The following is a 17,786-nucleotide window of genomic DNA, read 5'->3' on the forward strand; positions in this document are numbered from 1 at the left end:
TCTCAACTACAAGAATAATGTAAAACTAAAAAATATAGTAACTAATTAGGTTTATTGACCAAGCGAGTAAGATGATTGGGTGTGTATTTAGTGTACTTTAGAAAGGCAGTGTCTCTCAGAAGTAAAGATTGGCAGAGCTTCATCAATCATGAAAGACTGTGTTTACAAATTGTGGAACATTTACGGGACAATATTCAGCATAAAATTGCAAAACAGTTGAATATCTCATCATTTACAGAACAAAATATCAAACGTTTCAAAGAATCTAAAGAAAGGGCAAAAATCAATATTAAATAAAGATTCCCATTGCATTTAAAACAGTCCTGTTCTGTAATTAAATAATTGTATAGGCTCATTAACACCTCTAGAAATCATTGTCTGTGAACAGTTTGCCATGTCATCCACAAATGCAAGTTAAATCTCTATCATGCAAAAAAGAAGGCATGTGTGAACATGATCCAGAAACGCTGCTATCCTCTCAACCAAAATTGAGGCAAAGTGGGAAACTGTTCTGTGGTCAGATGAATCTAAATTTTTATTTCCCCCAACCCCACTGGACTAAAGAGGAGGAGGACCATTAATGCCTGTGGAATGGGCACATGTGGAAAGGCATCAATGCTGAACAATGTATACAGTCTTAAGTGCAACAAGTGCTTACATCCAGAAAATATCTTTTTCAGGGAAAGCCTTGCATGTTTGAGCAAGAAAATGTTAACTGTATACTGTATCTAATTACAATAGCATGGCTTTGTAGTAGAAGAGTCAGAATGCTACACAGTGGTAAAAATGGCCCATCAAATGCAAATACAGAATTGTTCTTCTGGTCCATATCCCTCCCAATCTACCAGGTATTGAAGTCGACCCCACCTTCTACAAGATCTTAAGATGGTGTGCACAATGTACAGTATTGTTCAAAATAATAGCAGTACAATGTGACTAACCAGAATAATCCAGGTTTTTAGTATATTTTTTATTGCTAAGTGGCAAACAAGTTACCAGTAGGTGCAGTAGATTCTCAGAAAACAAACAAGACCCAGCATTCATGATATGCACGCTCGTAAGGCTGTGCAATTGGGCAATTAGTTGAAAAGGGGTGTGTTCAAAAAAATAGCAGTGTGGCATTCAATCACTGAGGTCATCAATTTTGTGAAAAAACTGGTGTGAATCAGGTGGCCCCTATTTAAGGATGAAGCCAGCACTTGTTGAACATGCATTTGAAAGCCTGAGGAAAATGGGTCGTTTCAAGACATTGTTCAGAAGAACAGTGTACTTTGATTAAAAAGTTGATTGGAGAGGGGAAAACCTATAAATAGGTGCAAAAAATTATAGGCTGTTCAGCTAAAATGATCTCCCATGCCTTAAAATGGAGAGCAAAACCAGAGAGACGTGGAAGAAAACGGAAGACAACCATCAAAATGGATCGAAGAATAACCAGAATGGCAAAGGTTCAGCCAATGATCAGCTCCAGGATGATCAAAGACAGTCTGGAGTTACCTGTAAGTACTGTGACAGTTAGAAGACGTCTGTGTGAAGCTAATCTATTTTCAAGAATCCCCATAAAGTCCCTCTGTTAAAAAGGCATGTGCAGAAGAGGTTACAATTTGCCAAAGAACACATCAACTGGCCTAAAGAGAAATGGAGGAACATTTTGTGGACTGATGAGAGTAAAATTGTTCTTTTGGGTCCAAGGGCCACAGACAGTTTGTGAGACGACCCCCAAACTGAATTCAAGCCACAGTACACAGTGAAGACAGTGAAGCATGGTGGTGCAAGCATCATGATATGGGCATGTTTCTCCTACTATGGTGTTGGGCCTATTTATCGCATACCAGGTATCATGGATCAGTTTGCATATGTCAAAATACTTGAAGAGGTCATGTTGCCTTATGCTGAAGAGGACATGCCCTTGAAATGGTTGTTTCAACAGGACAATGACCCCAAACACACTAGTAAACAAGCAAAGTCTTGGTTCCAAACCAACAAAATTAATGTTATGGAGTGGCCAGCCCAATCCCCGGACCTTAATCCAATCGAGAACTTGTGGGGTGATATCAAAAATAGTGTTTCTGAAGCAAAACCAAGAAATGTAAATGAATTGTGGAATGTTGTTAAAGAATCATGGAGTGGAATAACAACTGAGAGGTGCCACAAGTTGGTTGACTCCATGCCACACAGATGTGAAGCAGTTTTAAAAAACTGTGGTCATGCAACTAAATATTAGTTTAGTGATTCACAGGACTGCTAAATCCTAGAAACAAAAATGTTTGTACAAAATAGTTTTGAGTTTGTACAGTCAACGGCATACACTGCTATTTTTTTTAACACACCCCTTTCAACTAATTGCCCAATTGCACAGCCTTAAGAGCGTGCATATCATGAATGCTGGGTCTTGTTTGTTTTCTGAGAATCTACTGCACCAACTGGTAACTTGTTTGCGACGTAGCAATAAAAAATATACTAAAAACCTGGATTATTCTGGTCACATTGTACTGCTATTATTTTGAACAATACTGTATTTGGGGACTTTATCTATGTCAAGATGTCAAACTAGTGAAATATTAAAGGATGGGGAGATTCAGCGTATAATTTTAAAGGGTCTAATAAATCGTGGGCTTAGTTCCTGGCATGGCATCTTGAGTTTGATATTTTGGGTGGACAACCATACCATTTCTCTTGGTTGATAAGGAGGGTGAGGACCAGTTGGAACCAGTCATTTATCTCTGGGACATTCAAGGGCTTCCCCGACCATGGGAAAAGAGGTGGTTAGATTAGTGGAGGAGTGGATTAAGGAGTTTTGGGCGTACCCTGCCAAGGGAGAAACTCGCTCCGCTGGTTTTGCTCCTTGTTTCAGTATGTCCTCAAAAAACACCAAAGTTCCTGATTTACCTGCTCAGCCTGGCCATTTGTTTGAGGTGGGTATCCTGATGAAAGACTTCTCTGAATGCTTAACACGTCACAGAATGCCTTCCATAGCCTAGATGTAAACTTGGTTCCGTGATTAAATACAATGTCTTCGGGAAGGCCATCATTTCTGAACACTTGTTCAAGTAGTAACTTGGATGTTTCCATTGCTGTAGGTTGGCCCTTTATCGGAATGAATTCACAGGCCAGTACCACGGTGTACCCTTGTGAATTGGGAAGGCCCATGACAAAGTCTATAGCGACGAGTGACCTTGGTTGTTGAGGGACTGGAAGTGGTTCCAGTAGGCCATATGGTAATTGTTCTTGCTTACTACGCAGGTGACAAGTTTTGACGTATCTTTTAACATTTGTGTGAAATGATGGCCAGCAAAAGGTGTTCTGTACAAGTTTGGTAGTGTGGTGAATACCTTGGTGTCCTGTACTTAGTAATATGTGAACCCATTTCAGTACCCTGCTTATTGAGTGGGCAGTTCGTTGGGGTGGTTGTTCTCTCAATGGGTTCTAAGAACCTGTGCGGTAGGTGACTAAAATTTTACCTTGTGAAGAACAGTGCTCACTGTGCTTGGTGTGGATTCAGATTCTTTTGGCCCCCTTGATATTTTGATATCTCCATTCTTCTAATAACTCCTTTATCAAAAGAAGCTGACAATTTCCAACATCGTAGTTGCTTTTTTGCAGAGGTTAATTTTCATGAGAAGTAGGCCCACAGGAATACTTTCCCTGGGTTGCCACGAAGTTAGGAGAGTATACTGACATTTCCGCAACTCGAGGCGTCTACCGGCACAATAAAGGGACTGTTTGGGTCTGGGTGTTGTAGAATTTAGAAATGCCACTAGAAGTTGGCTAATGGCAGGAACCTTTGTAATTCCTTAATGGCGGATGGGGATGGCCAAGATGTTATGGCTTCAACCTTACTTCTGTCCTTTTCCACACTTCATCGAATGATGACATAGCCTAAGAAGGTGGTTGGTTTTGGTGAAACTCACATTTTTCTCCTTTGACCATGAGTTGGTGTTGCAGTAGACAGCTTAGAACAAGGTATACATGTTGGATGTGGAGGTGATATGTCTTGGAAAATACCAGAATGTCATTGATGTACACGATATGTCGAAGAATATCTCAATCATGAAAGATTGGAACACTGCAGGTGCATTTGTGGGGCATTATGACATGACATTGTGTATATATAGTGCCCCCTAGTGGTATGGAAGGCAGTCTTCCATTAATCTCCCTTCTGGATCCATATTAAATTGTATGCATTGCGGACGTCTAATCACGTGAAGAAATGTGCCTCTCTAAGCTGCTTTGATTAAAATGTAATTAACCAAAATTAGGGACACATTAATTTGACCTTTTGTGCAGATTACAAATGTAATAGCATAGATAATGTGTTGATCGTTTATGTAATTATAGTGCAATTAATTTAATTTTGTATTGCTCTTCAACATCAAATAAACATCTATAGTTATAACACATAGAAGACAGCTGTAAATAGAATGTACTGTGAAATTAAAATGTACAATCTACATTGCAGCAATGTCTTGTGAAAAATTATTAATATATAAAATAATTAATACAATTAATCACCTACTGCAAGTTGAAGTCACAAGAAGTGGCACTGTCTAAATGGCAAAGAAAGTGGTGTAGCAGTTATATGTAGCATCACACACACAAAAAAACTAAATATAAATGTAACACATTCAAAGTTCTTTAAATTAAAATAATGTATGTTGCTTCCAAACACAAGTCTAGTATTTTTTTATAGTATCTATAGACCTCCAGGGTCCTATTCTGGTTTTTATTTCAAACTTATCTAATTCTTTAGACAAAGCAGTAATTGTCAACTATTTTTATGTTCATTTTGATAATCAGGAAGACCCCTTAGGAACAGCAGTTATGTCCATTCTATATTCGGTTGTCAGTATCTGGGAGGTTCCTGGCTAGATTCCTGGCTGTGTGTGTGTGTGTGTGTGTGTGTGTGTGTGTGTGTGTGTGTGTGTGTGTGTGTGTGTGTGTTCTATTTTTTCCCCTCCAGATGTCGCCAGTGTTCCCTAGGCCTTCGTTAGCTCCTAGTGTTTCCACTTAAGTCTTATTGGTTTTGTTCTCAATTGGAACCTAACTAACAGCAAGTTGCGGAATATCTTAAAACTCACGGGAATCCACAGCGGGGCCGAATGTTCAGGAATGTTAAACTATGTATTTGGTCAAATACTGTACACCTTTACATTTATAAAGTGCCAATGTCTAGATGAATTTACTAAGGTACCAGAGGGGCTGTGGGGGTGCGTCTACAATTCGCAAATTTTCGGGAAACTCGCGTGGGTTACGTTCGAAGACATTCTGGGGGACCACTGTATTTGAAGTACCCTTTTGTGCCTGTCTCTGTTCATTTTGTTGTGTGGTTTGTATTCCCAAGTTTGTTTTCCTGAGTTTCTTGCCTTTTTCTGGTGTTGCCAGTAAATCTTTGTTTTTGAGTTTGTTTAATGCTTCATGAAACCCAAAATAATAAAGAAAAAGTGAATTCTTTTGGGTACCTGAAATTACTTTTAACAGACTACAATGCACAATTCAGAAATACATTTGAGGTACAGAGAGCAACTTGACTTCAGATATTCCAAGTTGAAAGACACACTTTTAGGAGATCTACAGTGAGGTATATGTTATCTACATCCATATATCCACTGTTTTCTCCACAAATTTACACATGTAATACATATCATTTGACATTGTACAACTGAATTAATGAATATGTATTTATTCATAAGCATAAAAAAGTTGAATGAAAATTGTGTGTATACATACTTATATAATGTTTATATATGCATATGTACTTGCATACACTGTTAGAAATTGCTGTTAATTTACGGCAGAATTTCAACAGTATAATAATGTTATGTTTAAAAGCAGTACATTACTGTTTTATTGTTGTTGTAAAATGATGTAGACACAATATAACGGGATTTCGCTGTATTTATTACTCAGAGAAAAAAAAAACATTACTATACAGTATTTTTGTAAACTGCAGTGAGCACGTGGGGACTTTTATCCGTCTTCATAACATAACATAACATCCCTTTTGTTTGCGCGACAAAATTCATTACATTTGCTATGGCAGCTAACATGTATGGAGGATATTGGAAGATAATCGATCTTTTATTTGCTCGTTTTCAGTGATTAATATGCCAAGTGCATCACTGTGTTGTGCAGCTGGATTTCTGACTCGGGTTGAATTATTCCCAATTACCGGGTGAGTTTCATTCAGCAAAATATGTGATAATCCTTCTGTAAAGTTAATTTTTCCATTGTTCCATAGTTCCATTGAACTGAAATCACATTGTCTTTGTATCACACTAAAATGACTGGTGTTTTCCGCTGCTTTTCTGAAATTCGTGAAGCCTCCAGCTACCATCATATGGAAAACCCTTATATATCGGTGTTATTGTGTTTTACTTTTTTGCCCAAAATATCTGTGTGCTGTAGCTTGTTTTCTTTTTGGAATGAAAACTGTTCTTTATACAAGAATATACTTTGTTATATGTTCTCTGTGAGTAATAATTTCCCCTCCACTAGTTCTTAACACACACATTTGTTTTTCAGGCGGTTAATCGGGATAAATGCGGAAAAGAGCACAAGGCTGTAGGAGTCATATCAAAGCGGACGTGTCTCCAGTCTACTTAAAAAATTAATACATTTTAAGTGGGACTTTATATAAGTAATACACACCACAGACACACACAAACATCGCATACACACACTCACAACACACACATCACACACATGCATGTTCACTCAAAAATACTGTATATACTTGGGTGTTTTCTGTCATTCACTTTGTCTTTCCAGAGTAATTTTTTTTTACACTTAGATGTATTTCCATACATGTAATAAGCTTTGGGCTTTTGGTTGACCATTGTTTTTATTTTATACAAATGTTCTGTAAATAATAATCTGTGTTATTTTCTTTAATGTTATTTAGGATTTATACTAAGACAGTTTAATAAAGAAGAGATGTTTTGAAAAAACTCTCTAAAGCTGATTTACTTCTGTTAAAGAGTACATTTATACATGGTAGTAATGTGGTGTTTTGTAGTTAAACTGGGGCAATTTCTCAAATCACAAGGTTTAAAAAACTGCTAATTATATTTTCAGAAATATACTTTAATGTATAAACAGTGTTATGTTGTATTTGCAAAAACAGTAGCCAACTGTAAATTTCACCAACACTAAGACACTGGTAATTTTACAGTAAGTTGCTGGCAACCGTGCTGCCAGTTCTTTACTGTTTTTTAAACGGAAAATTTTTTAACAGTGTACATTAGCTGTATAACTCTGAGAGCTCTAGTAATATAAAATGCCTCTTTTATCATTCTAACAAGGTACATTTTGGACAATAACCTGAGTGAAAAATAGAATCTTTGAGAGTTTCTTATGCTTTGTTCTAGTTTGTATGCCCCCATTGGCTTTAATGACAGCATGCTGTGATGTGACAAAGTAATTCTGAGACACTTGATAAAAAAGAGAGCAAGAAACATTGTTCTTTAATGGCAGTTGGACAGGCTGTGGGGCAATGCGGCTTTTATTTGTAACCCAGCAAGCATATACAGTTGTATGCAAAAGTTTTGGAACCCCTGACTATGTCCAGGTTTTGTATTTATACATTTTTGGGTGTTTGGATCAGCAATTTCATTTTGATCTATCAAATAACTGAAGGACGCAGTAATATTTTAGTAGTGAAATGAGGTTTATTTGATTAACAGAAAATGCGCAATATGCATCACAACGAAATTTATACAGGTGCATAAATTTGGGCACCCATGTCATTTTGTTGATTTGAATACCTGTAACTACTTAGCACTGACTAATTGGAACAAACAATTGGTTTGGTGAGCTCATTAGGCCTTGAACTTCATAGACGGGTGCATCCCATCATGAGAAAAGGTATTTGAGGTGGCCAATTGCAAGTTGTTGTTCTCTTTGACATTCCTCTGAAGAGTGGCAACATGGGGGTCTCAAAACAACTCTCAAATGACCTGAAAACAAAGATTGTTAAACATTATGGTTTAGGGGAAGGCTATAAACAATTATCACAGAGATATAAGCTTTCAGTGTCCACTGTGAGGAACATAGTGAGGAAATGGAAGACCACAGGCACAGTTCTTGTTAAGGCCAGAGGTGGCAGAACACATCAAATATTGGAGAGGCAAAGGCGAAGGATGGTGAGAACGGTCCAAAACAGCCCACAGGCCACCTCCAAAGACCTACAAAATCAACTTGCTGTAGATGGTGTCACTGTGCATTGTTCAACAATTCAGCGCACTTTGCTCAAGGAGAAGCTGTATGGGAGAGTGATGTGAAAGGAGCCTTTTCTGCACACACGCCACAAACGGAGTCGCTTGAGGTATCCAAACACACATTTGGACAAGCCAGCTTCATTTTGGAATATGGTGCTGTGGACAAAGATTGAGTTATTTGGTCATAACAAGGGGCGTTATGCATGGCATCAAAAGAACACAGCATTCCAAGAAAAACACTTGCTACCCACAGTAAAATTTTGGCGAGGTTCCATCATGCTGTGGGGCTGTGTGGCCAGTGCCGGTACTGGGAATCTGGTTAAAGTTGAGGGTTGCATGGATTCCACTCAATAGCAGCAGATTTTCGAGAATAATGTTGAGGAATCAGTCACAAAGTTGAAGTTATGCCAAGGCTGGATATTTCAACAAGACAACGACCCAAAACACTGCTCAAAATTTACTCAGGCATTTATGCAGTGGAACAAGTACAATGTTATGAAAACGCCATCCCAGTCCCCAGACCTGAATGTCATTAAACATCTGTGGGGTGATTCTGAAGCGGGTTGTCCATGCTCAGCAACCATTAAACATAACTGAATTGGAGATGTTTTGTAAAAAGGAATGGTCCAAAATACATTCATCCAGAATCCAGACAGAAATCCTCATGACAGGCTATAGGAAGCGCCTAGAGCCTGTTATTTCTGCTAAAGGAGACTCTACTAAATATTGTTGTGATTTTTCTGTTGGGGTGCCCAAATTCATGCACCTGTCTAATTTCGTTTTGATGCATATTGCACATAAATTCTGTTAATTACTGTCCTTCAGTTATTTGATAGATCAAAATAAAATTGCTGATCCAAACACCCAAATATTTATAAATGAAAATCATGGACATTGTCAGGGGCCCTTAACTTTTGCATACAACTGTAGATCAACTGCTCATACTTTTTGGCCATATGACCCCCAAATGAACAAAACTATGTGGACACCTTTCCCTATCTATCTGGATCTAAGGAGCTTGTTATCCTAACTATGTAATATGAAGCATGTGGTGTGAAATATTCCCTAAAACAATGTTTTAACATTTATACACATGCACTCATTTAAATTATTGGCATTTGGCAGGTGCCCCTTTCAAGAGTGACTTACAATTATCTAATTTATCCAACTGAGCAGTTGAGAGTTAAGGCCTTTGTTCAAGGGCAAAGTAGCGGCAGCTAGGCAGTGTTGGTATGTGAACACATAACCTTCTGATCAAAAGTCCAGCATCTGAACCACTGATCTTCATTTTCCTTAAGAATTTCCCAGTGAGACATCTTTCAAATAGGTACATCTTTTTAACTTTTTCTCTTCTTTTATTTGACTGTTAAGCTACATCTAACATGAGTGAATGCAAGCTTTCAATGTGCACAGTGAGGAGGACAGTAAGAGAATTTAGAAATTACAGCTTTGTAATTTTTTGGGAGAATTAATGGCACCATGATTTTTTTTTTTCATATGTGGACCTTCTCCAAACGTTTGCCACAATGTTGCAAACACCCAGTTTTGTAGAATGTTTTATATGCTGTAGCATTAAAGATTTTATTTACTAAAAATGTTTCAGTATGACCACACAAGCTCTGTAAAGGTGGTTAGTAAAAAATTAAGTGGCTTGCACGGAGCTCCAAACTCAAATGAGAGAACAAATTTTGAATGAACTGGATCTCTGACTGCATTCCAGGCCTCCTCACCAAAAAAATAAATAAAAATTCTTGTATTGGGGTGATCAGGTGTGCAAAAAGGTAAATAAATGAAAAACAATCAAATTCTCCTTGCACTGATTTTTGGACCTAGTGGAAAGTGTTGTTTTGGTCTAAAAAGTATCCATACCAAGATTTTTGAAGAATCTGAAGAAAAGCAAAATGGTCTGGTTAAATTTATATTTCTACAGAATAAATGGCAATGTGAGTAGCATTCTACACATTTGCAACTTACTGCATATGTTGTACATATTTAATATTATATTTATCTCATTTGGAAGATGCCCTTATCCAGAGTGACTTACAGCTATCTGTACATACAGATGAGGGTCAAAGGCCTTGCTTACAATCTTGACCACACTATCTATCTATCTTGACCACTGAGCTACTTAGTGTTTAGCATAAAGCAGAATTTTGTCAGATGTAAAGCATGTATAAAATAATATTTTTTTCTTATATATGTAATTCTTTGATTTTGTACCTAGTATTCATTGTTTTCCTAATGGTGTCACACTTCTGATGATTCTTTTTTGAAAAAAGAAATGTAATCTACTAACTACTGTAATCTAATAAAACGTGTTTTAGAAACAATTATTAATAATCACAGGGCCATTTCCTTATTTAAAAGTAGAAACAACAATTTTACATTGTTTTACACTGTTACAGTTTTTGGACCATTGACATGATCTGGGGGTTTTCGGTTAGGTATTTATTTATTTATTTTTAATTGTTTTTAATTTTCTCTTCTTGTGTTTTCCGATTTTTTCCACCAGATGTCACCAGAGTGTTCCCGAATCCCTTTTTAGTTCTTAGGGCTTCTATCTATTAGCCTGTGTTCCTTTTTTTTTTTGTCTGTTTGTTGCTGGTTAGTTGTGATGATGTGTAGTGCGTTTCCGGAAATTTTTTTTTAAACTAAATTAAGCATACGTTTTTTGTCCCCCGAGTCCCTTGTCTTTTCTCATGTTTCCCAGAGCTGCCTGTCCCAAGTCACCCTATGTATGTCTTTGTTAGTTTGGTATTTTTAGCTCTTTTCAAAGAAAGGCTTTGCTTCTATTTTTTGAGTTTCTAAGAAGAGATTTGGTTTTCTCCTCTGCATTGTGGACTTTCTTTTGCTCTTTTCAAACTAGTGCAGTTTGGAACAGTTGTGGTCTATGAGCTTTGGCTAGTGCACTCTCTGACCTTCAAATCAAAGTATGTGTAAAAGCCAACATTATTGTGTGCCTGCTGGATGGCCCCAGTGCTCTCTATATATACTCAATATGAAGCCAGTGTGCATAGGTATTGTGAAGAAAAGTTACACATGCATAACATTTTCAGAAATCAAAATCTTTCCTTAATGAATAAAATTCCTTTTATTAAACATGGCTGTTTTTTTTTTTTGAGTGTCATTCAAATTTGAATAAAAACAGCCCTGTATAACATCACCTACTGTATCTACATGGTTGTTGTTCCATGGATTAATCGTTTCATGTTGAATTGTGTAGATTTCTTTAAATTATTTTTATGATTATTATTTTTTATTTTTTTTTAAGAATTAACTGTTACAGTTTTTCTCAAATGCTAAAACACAAAAGGCAATCCTCTAAACCAAATGACCAGTTGTCTAAACACATTTACTAAATCTAGCCATCATTTTCCAATATCATAAACACATTTCACATGAAGACACAATTCACAAAACACAATCCTCCGTTCTCATAAATCTTAACACATTTTTCTTTGTTAAAAAACAAGTTGTAAAAGAACTCTGCTTATATTCTCAAATGAAAGCTCATGTGATGCAAAATGCTTGCCACAGTCAGCAATATTTGAACACAATGAACACACCTGGTTCATTCATTACACACAACGACTCAAAATTGAAGACACTTGTTGCTAATGCTGTGACCACATGTACAAAGAGCAAGTTCAGAGTGCACAGTTTGCTGAAGATTCCAAACAAACACAATGGATGAAGGCAGAGTCAGGGGAAGAGGAATTCGAGTCAGAGGAGGGAGAAGAGCTGGCCATGGAAGAAGAGGAGCAGGCCAACGTGGAAGAGGAGGTCAAATCAGTGGAGGAAGAGGAGCAGGCCAACGAGGAAGAGGAGTTCAAATCAGAGGAGGAAGAGGAGCAGGCCAACGAGGAAGAGGAGTTCAAATCAGAGGAGGAAGAGGAGCAGGCCAACTAAGAAGAGAAGTTTAAATCAGAGGAGGAAGAGGAGCAGGCCAACAAGGGAGAGGAAAAGGTCCAGGAGGGAGAGCAAGACAACCTCGCACCATCATTACGGACGAGATGCGAGCAACAGTTATTGACCATGTCATTGTCCATGGCATGACAATGGCTGAAGCAGGACTACGAGTCCGTCCAAACCTGAGTAGGTTCACCGTGGCCACCATTATCAGGGCATTCAGACAACATAACAGGTATTGTACTCTATTGCTTTCTTTGTCACAATACAATTTTACAAGCCTGTGAAAGTAGTCTATTGGTTTCAAATCAGTTGTTACTGTATTGTAAAACTGACAACACATGTTTCTTTCTTTAGAGTTGAAAGAATGCCACATAGAGGTGGGAGGGTTGCCATATTTACACAAGAAACCCTCATTGTGGATATGGTTCGTGAGAACAACCTCATCAGACTCCGGGAGATCAGAGACAAAGTCATTGCCGATAATGTCAACTTTGAGAGCATTGATGATGTCAGCTTGGCCACAATAGACCGAGTTCTCCAGCGCCAAAAGATGCGGATGAAACAGGTCTATAGGGTTCCCTTTGAGCGCAACTCTGCGCGACACAAAGACCTACGTTACGAGTATGTGCAAGTAAGTATACATCCATGTTCACAGTACAGTTAGTGGACATACTGTGTTGCTCAGTGGCCTACATTACTTCTGGACAATACTGTGCTACCTGATTGACTGTTGTTCTGAACACCTGTGCACTTTCACATTTTCACAGAGGATATTACAGTTGGACACGATGGCCAGACCTCATGAGTACCTCTTTCTGGATGAGGCTGGCTTCAACCTGCAGAAACGAAGGCAAAGAGGCCGTAACATTATTGGCCAAAGAGCCATCACTGAGGTTCCTGGCCACGGGGGGGTAATATTACTCTTTGTGCGGCCATGGGTTTGGAGGGGCTTGTCCACCGGCATGCTGTCCTTGGGTCTTACAACACCCAACGTCTCCTCACCTTCCTAGATGAGCTAAAAGACATCCTCCTGGACCGCCCACAACACCATCCTGGGCCCGCACATCAAATTTATGTGATCATTTGGGACAATGTACGCTTCCACAAAACAAACCAAATTAGAGAGTGGTTCACCACCAACAGTAACCACTTTTTAAACGTCTGTCTGCCACCCTACTCCCCTTTGCTAAACCCTATAGAGGAGTTCTTCTCATCATGGAGATGGAAGGTTTATGACAGACAACCATACACTAGAGAGAACCTCCTAAGGGCAATGGAGCTGGCCTGTGTTGACATCCCAGTGGAGGCCTTCCAAGGATGGATTCGCCATTCCAGAGCGTTTTTCCCGCGGTGCCTGGCAAGAGACAATATAGCCTGCGATGTGGATGAGGTGATGTGGCCCGATGCAGCTCAGCGACATGATGCCGCACAGTGATTGTGGTGTGTGTGTGTGTGTGGTGTGAATAAAGTAAATAAAAAAACTTCACACCCTGATCATGTTTTCAAGAGTACTGTTGTGTGCAATAGATTCTGTTTTTGCATTGAGTTGTGTTACAGTAGTGTACATGCAGAATTTACTATAGATTTATACTCTTCATATGAAGCTCTCAAATCTAAATGCCTAATCCTCTGCAGAGATCTAAGAACATCCATTACTGTAAAGTTTCAAAAATATGCATTGGCAGTTATGAAACAAAGAACCTTCTCACAAATTGAGCATTGTGTTTTCAATTGTTTTGCTGTAGTGTGTAATGATGTGTATAGTGTTTACATTTTAAAAGCTTCGAGCTGCTATTTTGGTGTGAAAGTTTGAGTTTTGAAGTGAGAAGGTGTGGTTGTGTTTATGTAGCTTTAGAAAAGGGTGTTGTGTTTAGACATTGGGGAACATGGAAGAAACGTTTGTGAAATGTGTTTTAGCATTTGAGAAAAACTGTAATATTAACTGTGAACCTTTTTAATTAGATGACAATTTTGCATTGTTAATTTTGATCTCTCTTGCAAATTCCCATTTTGACTGAATGGGCACCTTTGCCTGCTGTAAGACTGTAATGCTCTCAAACTTGTTAGCAAACATGCAGTTGCTCTCAATTATCCAGGGTACATCCTCAATATTGTAGATGCAGATATCCCTGATGTAAGTTTATATCTTGTGTAAATATTTGACTGAAATTCTCCTGTACACATGACCTTTGTTTTGTTCCTTTGTTTTGCACAGCTACTATTGTAATGACTAATGATTTTTTTTTTTACAGCCTGGATGTGCTGTCCTTTCTTGGTCTTTCCATTTAATGGCTCGAATGTTACCCTCCCAGCCAGCGTCTACCTTACTGTCAGGGGGCTCTGTGAAGAATGTTAACAGTTTGAATAAGTGTTATATGTTTGGGCTTTTCATACTGATTTACCAGCAATTATTTTTTATTATTATCATTAATGTTCTACACAACAACAACAATAATAATATGAATTAGTATTATCATTTGCAAATACCTCATCTGCTTACTTGAATGTCTGAGAATCATATTTTAAATCATATACTAAAATATAGGATCAGTTTGATCTTACCTTCCACATGGTTAAGCGTTACCCAGTATTGCTCATCAGGGCTGTAGGTATCCCTAGACCATTCCAACAGGTCTTTGGCCACTGTGCTGTTAAGGACATATTCCACAAATTCTCTTTTTAGACTGTAGTAGGCTGTGCCAAAGTAGCTCTCCAGGTTGTGTGGAGCATAGGACTTTTTTTATTTGGGCCAAAGGGTACCACATATTGACCTGTGACTTCCTTGTGTTGTATTTCAGTCTCGCCCTGTCTCATATGCCATTCGGCTGTCTGATCCCTGGAGTCATATTTTTATCTTTCCATTCTTTATCTTGCATATACCAGACCAGCTTACCAGGTTGCTCATGACAGGGAAATCCTGGCCACACAGGTTTATCACTTTTTTCCATTTGACTGGAGACTTCACCAGGTCCTCCATACAGTTAATGTCAGCCTTCAGACAGGAAAATCCTCCATAGGTCACTGTGTCACTAACTGAGTATGAAAAGACATTGGAAAACAGTCTGCCAATCTCTCAACACTTATTCTTCAGTCTTTTGGAGCTTTGGCATCTATGTGAATACAGTAAACATTGTGTGGTGCATAAATGTCTCTGAGCAGACGTACAAACATCTCCAGGTCTTTGTGAATAGTGATGATGAAGGCCAGAGGGTAGTCTTCCTCTTTTTTGCTCAGGGTCTCCATAATAAATTGAAACTTGTGTTGTATATTGGGGCAGGTGAGTGGAAAGTTGAAGTAGCTCAAGCCTTGACATTCTGCTCTTTCCCATCTTGAGTAAGGGGTGGTGGGTGGCAAATCTTTACACTTTGCAGGAAATGGATAACAGCTCAAGACAGACACAGCATTTGGATCATCAGTAGGCCTCATACTAACATAAATGGCATAGGTAAAAATGCTCATACCAAGGTATAGAAGAAAACTGCACTGTAAATACTTCAGCTGAAGCATGGTGCATCAAAAGGCCAAACCACATACAGACCATGTGAAAGTGTTATAGCAATAATGCGATAAAATTATTATGATTACACTAATTATTGTAATCAACTTATATAACTTAAATCATAAATAGCTTCTTAAACTAAAATAAAAAAATAATAATATTAATACACCCTTGTTACAAAACAGTCCACTCTAAAAGTACTGTAGCAGCAAGACCAATTTCAATGAAAATTTAAATTTTATTTTTGCTATATGCTGAGGACATCTGGGTTATTATTTAAAAGATAAATTTGATTTCTGCACTGTCATTCACTATTTATGTTTGCCTGAATAGCATATATTTTCGTTTAACTCCTAGATCATTTTAGAAATATTGAAAAAGGAATTTGGGGGTTAAGCACCAAAATATGTAATTATTCCACATAACTGGAATAATTTTTATTCCAGTAAGTTGGCAGCCCATTTATAATCGTAGTAATTCAATTGTGTTTCCATTTAAAAAACAAAGAATCCTGGGTTTTGCTAGGTACAACTAGACTGTCCATGTTCTTGAATTTAATCAAAAACAGTTTTATTCACCAATCTTCCTACCAATTTTGTTTATTCATCGCTAACATTGGTGCAGTTTATTTGTAAAGTAAGTCTTACAAAAGCCAGCCCTGATTTACCTAATAAGTTGTATATTTAAAAAAATGTTTCGCCTATATTGACACGAACACCCCCAGACATGATCTGAGACAGTATCTCATCAACAGCTTTATGAGAAGCAGGTTGGGTTTGCATTAATTATCAAGATCTTTCTTCCTATAGTTATTTCACACTTTCAGTATATCTGCAAATTCTATAAATGCATTTCTTCTCCTCTGTCAGCCAGTGTGGAATGAAGAAAAAAAAAAAAGATTAAATCCAGATGAATATATGTGAGATTATGACTTATGCACTCTCTGACCATTCAATCAAAGGATGTGAAAATGCAGACGTGATTTTATGCCTGCTAGAGGGCCTTGGAGTGGCCAAGTTGAAATCTGGTTTGTTAAAGCAACAGCCTTTAAACAACATTAGTTTAAATGTACAGGACACTCACAATCTTCATTGTGAATGGCTTATGACAGTTTCTTTTGACATATGCAATATGTGATGTGATGACTGAAATCTGATTGGACAGAAACTCTAACCTAAAAATGCATTGCTTCTAAGAGAAAGGCTATAAAATGAAGAAAATAGACTAATGAGAATAATTTAGTACATTTTAATGGACAAAAATATATTAAAATGTAAGTCAGATATTTTGATAGAGTTCAGGCCAGCAGAGAAGGCCTTCCTGACCCTGATGGCCCAACACTAATAAGTGACAACAGTAGCATGGGAATGTTCTGTTTAGAATTTCTTTAACTTTTGTTCATTTGTATACTAGTCAGAGCAACACAAATTCATGCACACTGACAGCACACACTCCAGTTTCCCAGAGACTGATTTCACATTCTTTCTTTTTACACTATTACACATTTTATTTTCTGTAGAGCTAACAAAAATGAAAAAAATTAGTCATTAAATTGCTCACAAATGATTATTAGTGCATTAGTGGAAATGAACCCCTTAACCCAGCCATTAGGGGGGAACAAGCCAGTGCACTCTTAGTGCCGGTCCCAAGCCTGGGTAAATGGGGAGGGTTGCGTTAGGAAGGGCATCCAGCGTAAAACATGTGCCAAATCAAATATGCGGATCACAAAGGAGAATTTCATACCGGATCAGTCGAGGCCCGGGTTAACAACGACCGCCACAGGTATCGTTAGCCGACAGGGTACCGGTGGAAATTGGGCTACTGTTGGCCGAAGGAGGAGAAGGAGAGGAGGAAGACGTCTACAGAGACGGCAGGAAAAGGAGCAGTGTAGGAGAGTAGAGGTTCGGGTTGGTACTTTAAATGTTGGTACTATGACGGGTAAAGGGAGAGAGATAGCTGATATGATGGAGAGGAGAAAGGTAGATATGCTGTGTGTTCAGGAGACCAAGTGGAAAGGGAGTAAGGCCAGGAACATTGGAGGTGGATTTAAACTGTTTTATCATGGTGTGGATGGGAAGAGAAATGGTGTAGGGGTGATTCTGAAGGAAGAGTACAGTAAGAGTGTAGTGGAGGTGAAGAGAGTTTCTGATAGGGTGATGATC

The 17,786-nt window shown here is 38.1% G+C and overlaps 1 pseudogene; it reads right to left on the minus strand.

The window, feature by feature from the left end:
* Positions 1–14,079: 14,079 nt before the first annotated feature.
* Positions 14,080–15,368, minus strand: LOC124388887 (annotated as a pseudogene).
* Positions 15,369–17,786: the final 2,418 nt, after the last annotated feature.

Source organism: Silurus meridionalis, chromosome 1, assembly GCF_014805685.1.
Source record: "Silurus meridionalis isolate SWU-2019-XX chromosome 1, ASM1480568v1, whole genome shotgun sequence".
Taxonomy (NCBI): Eukaryota; Metazoa; Chordata; class Actinopteri; order Siluriformes; family Siluridae; genus Silurus; species Silurus meridionalis.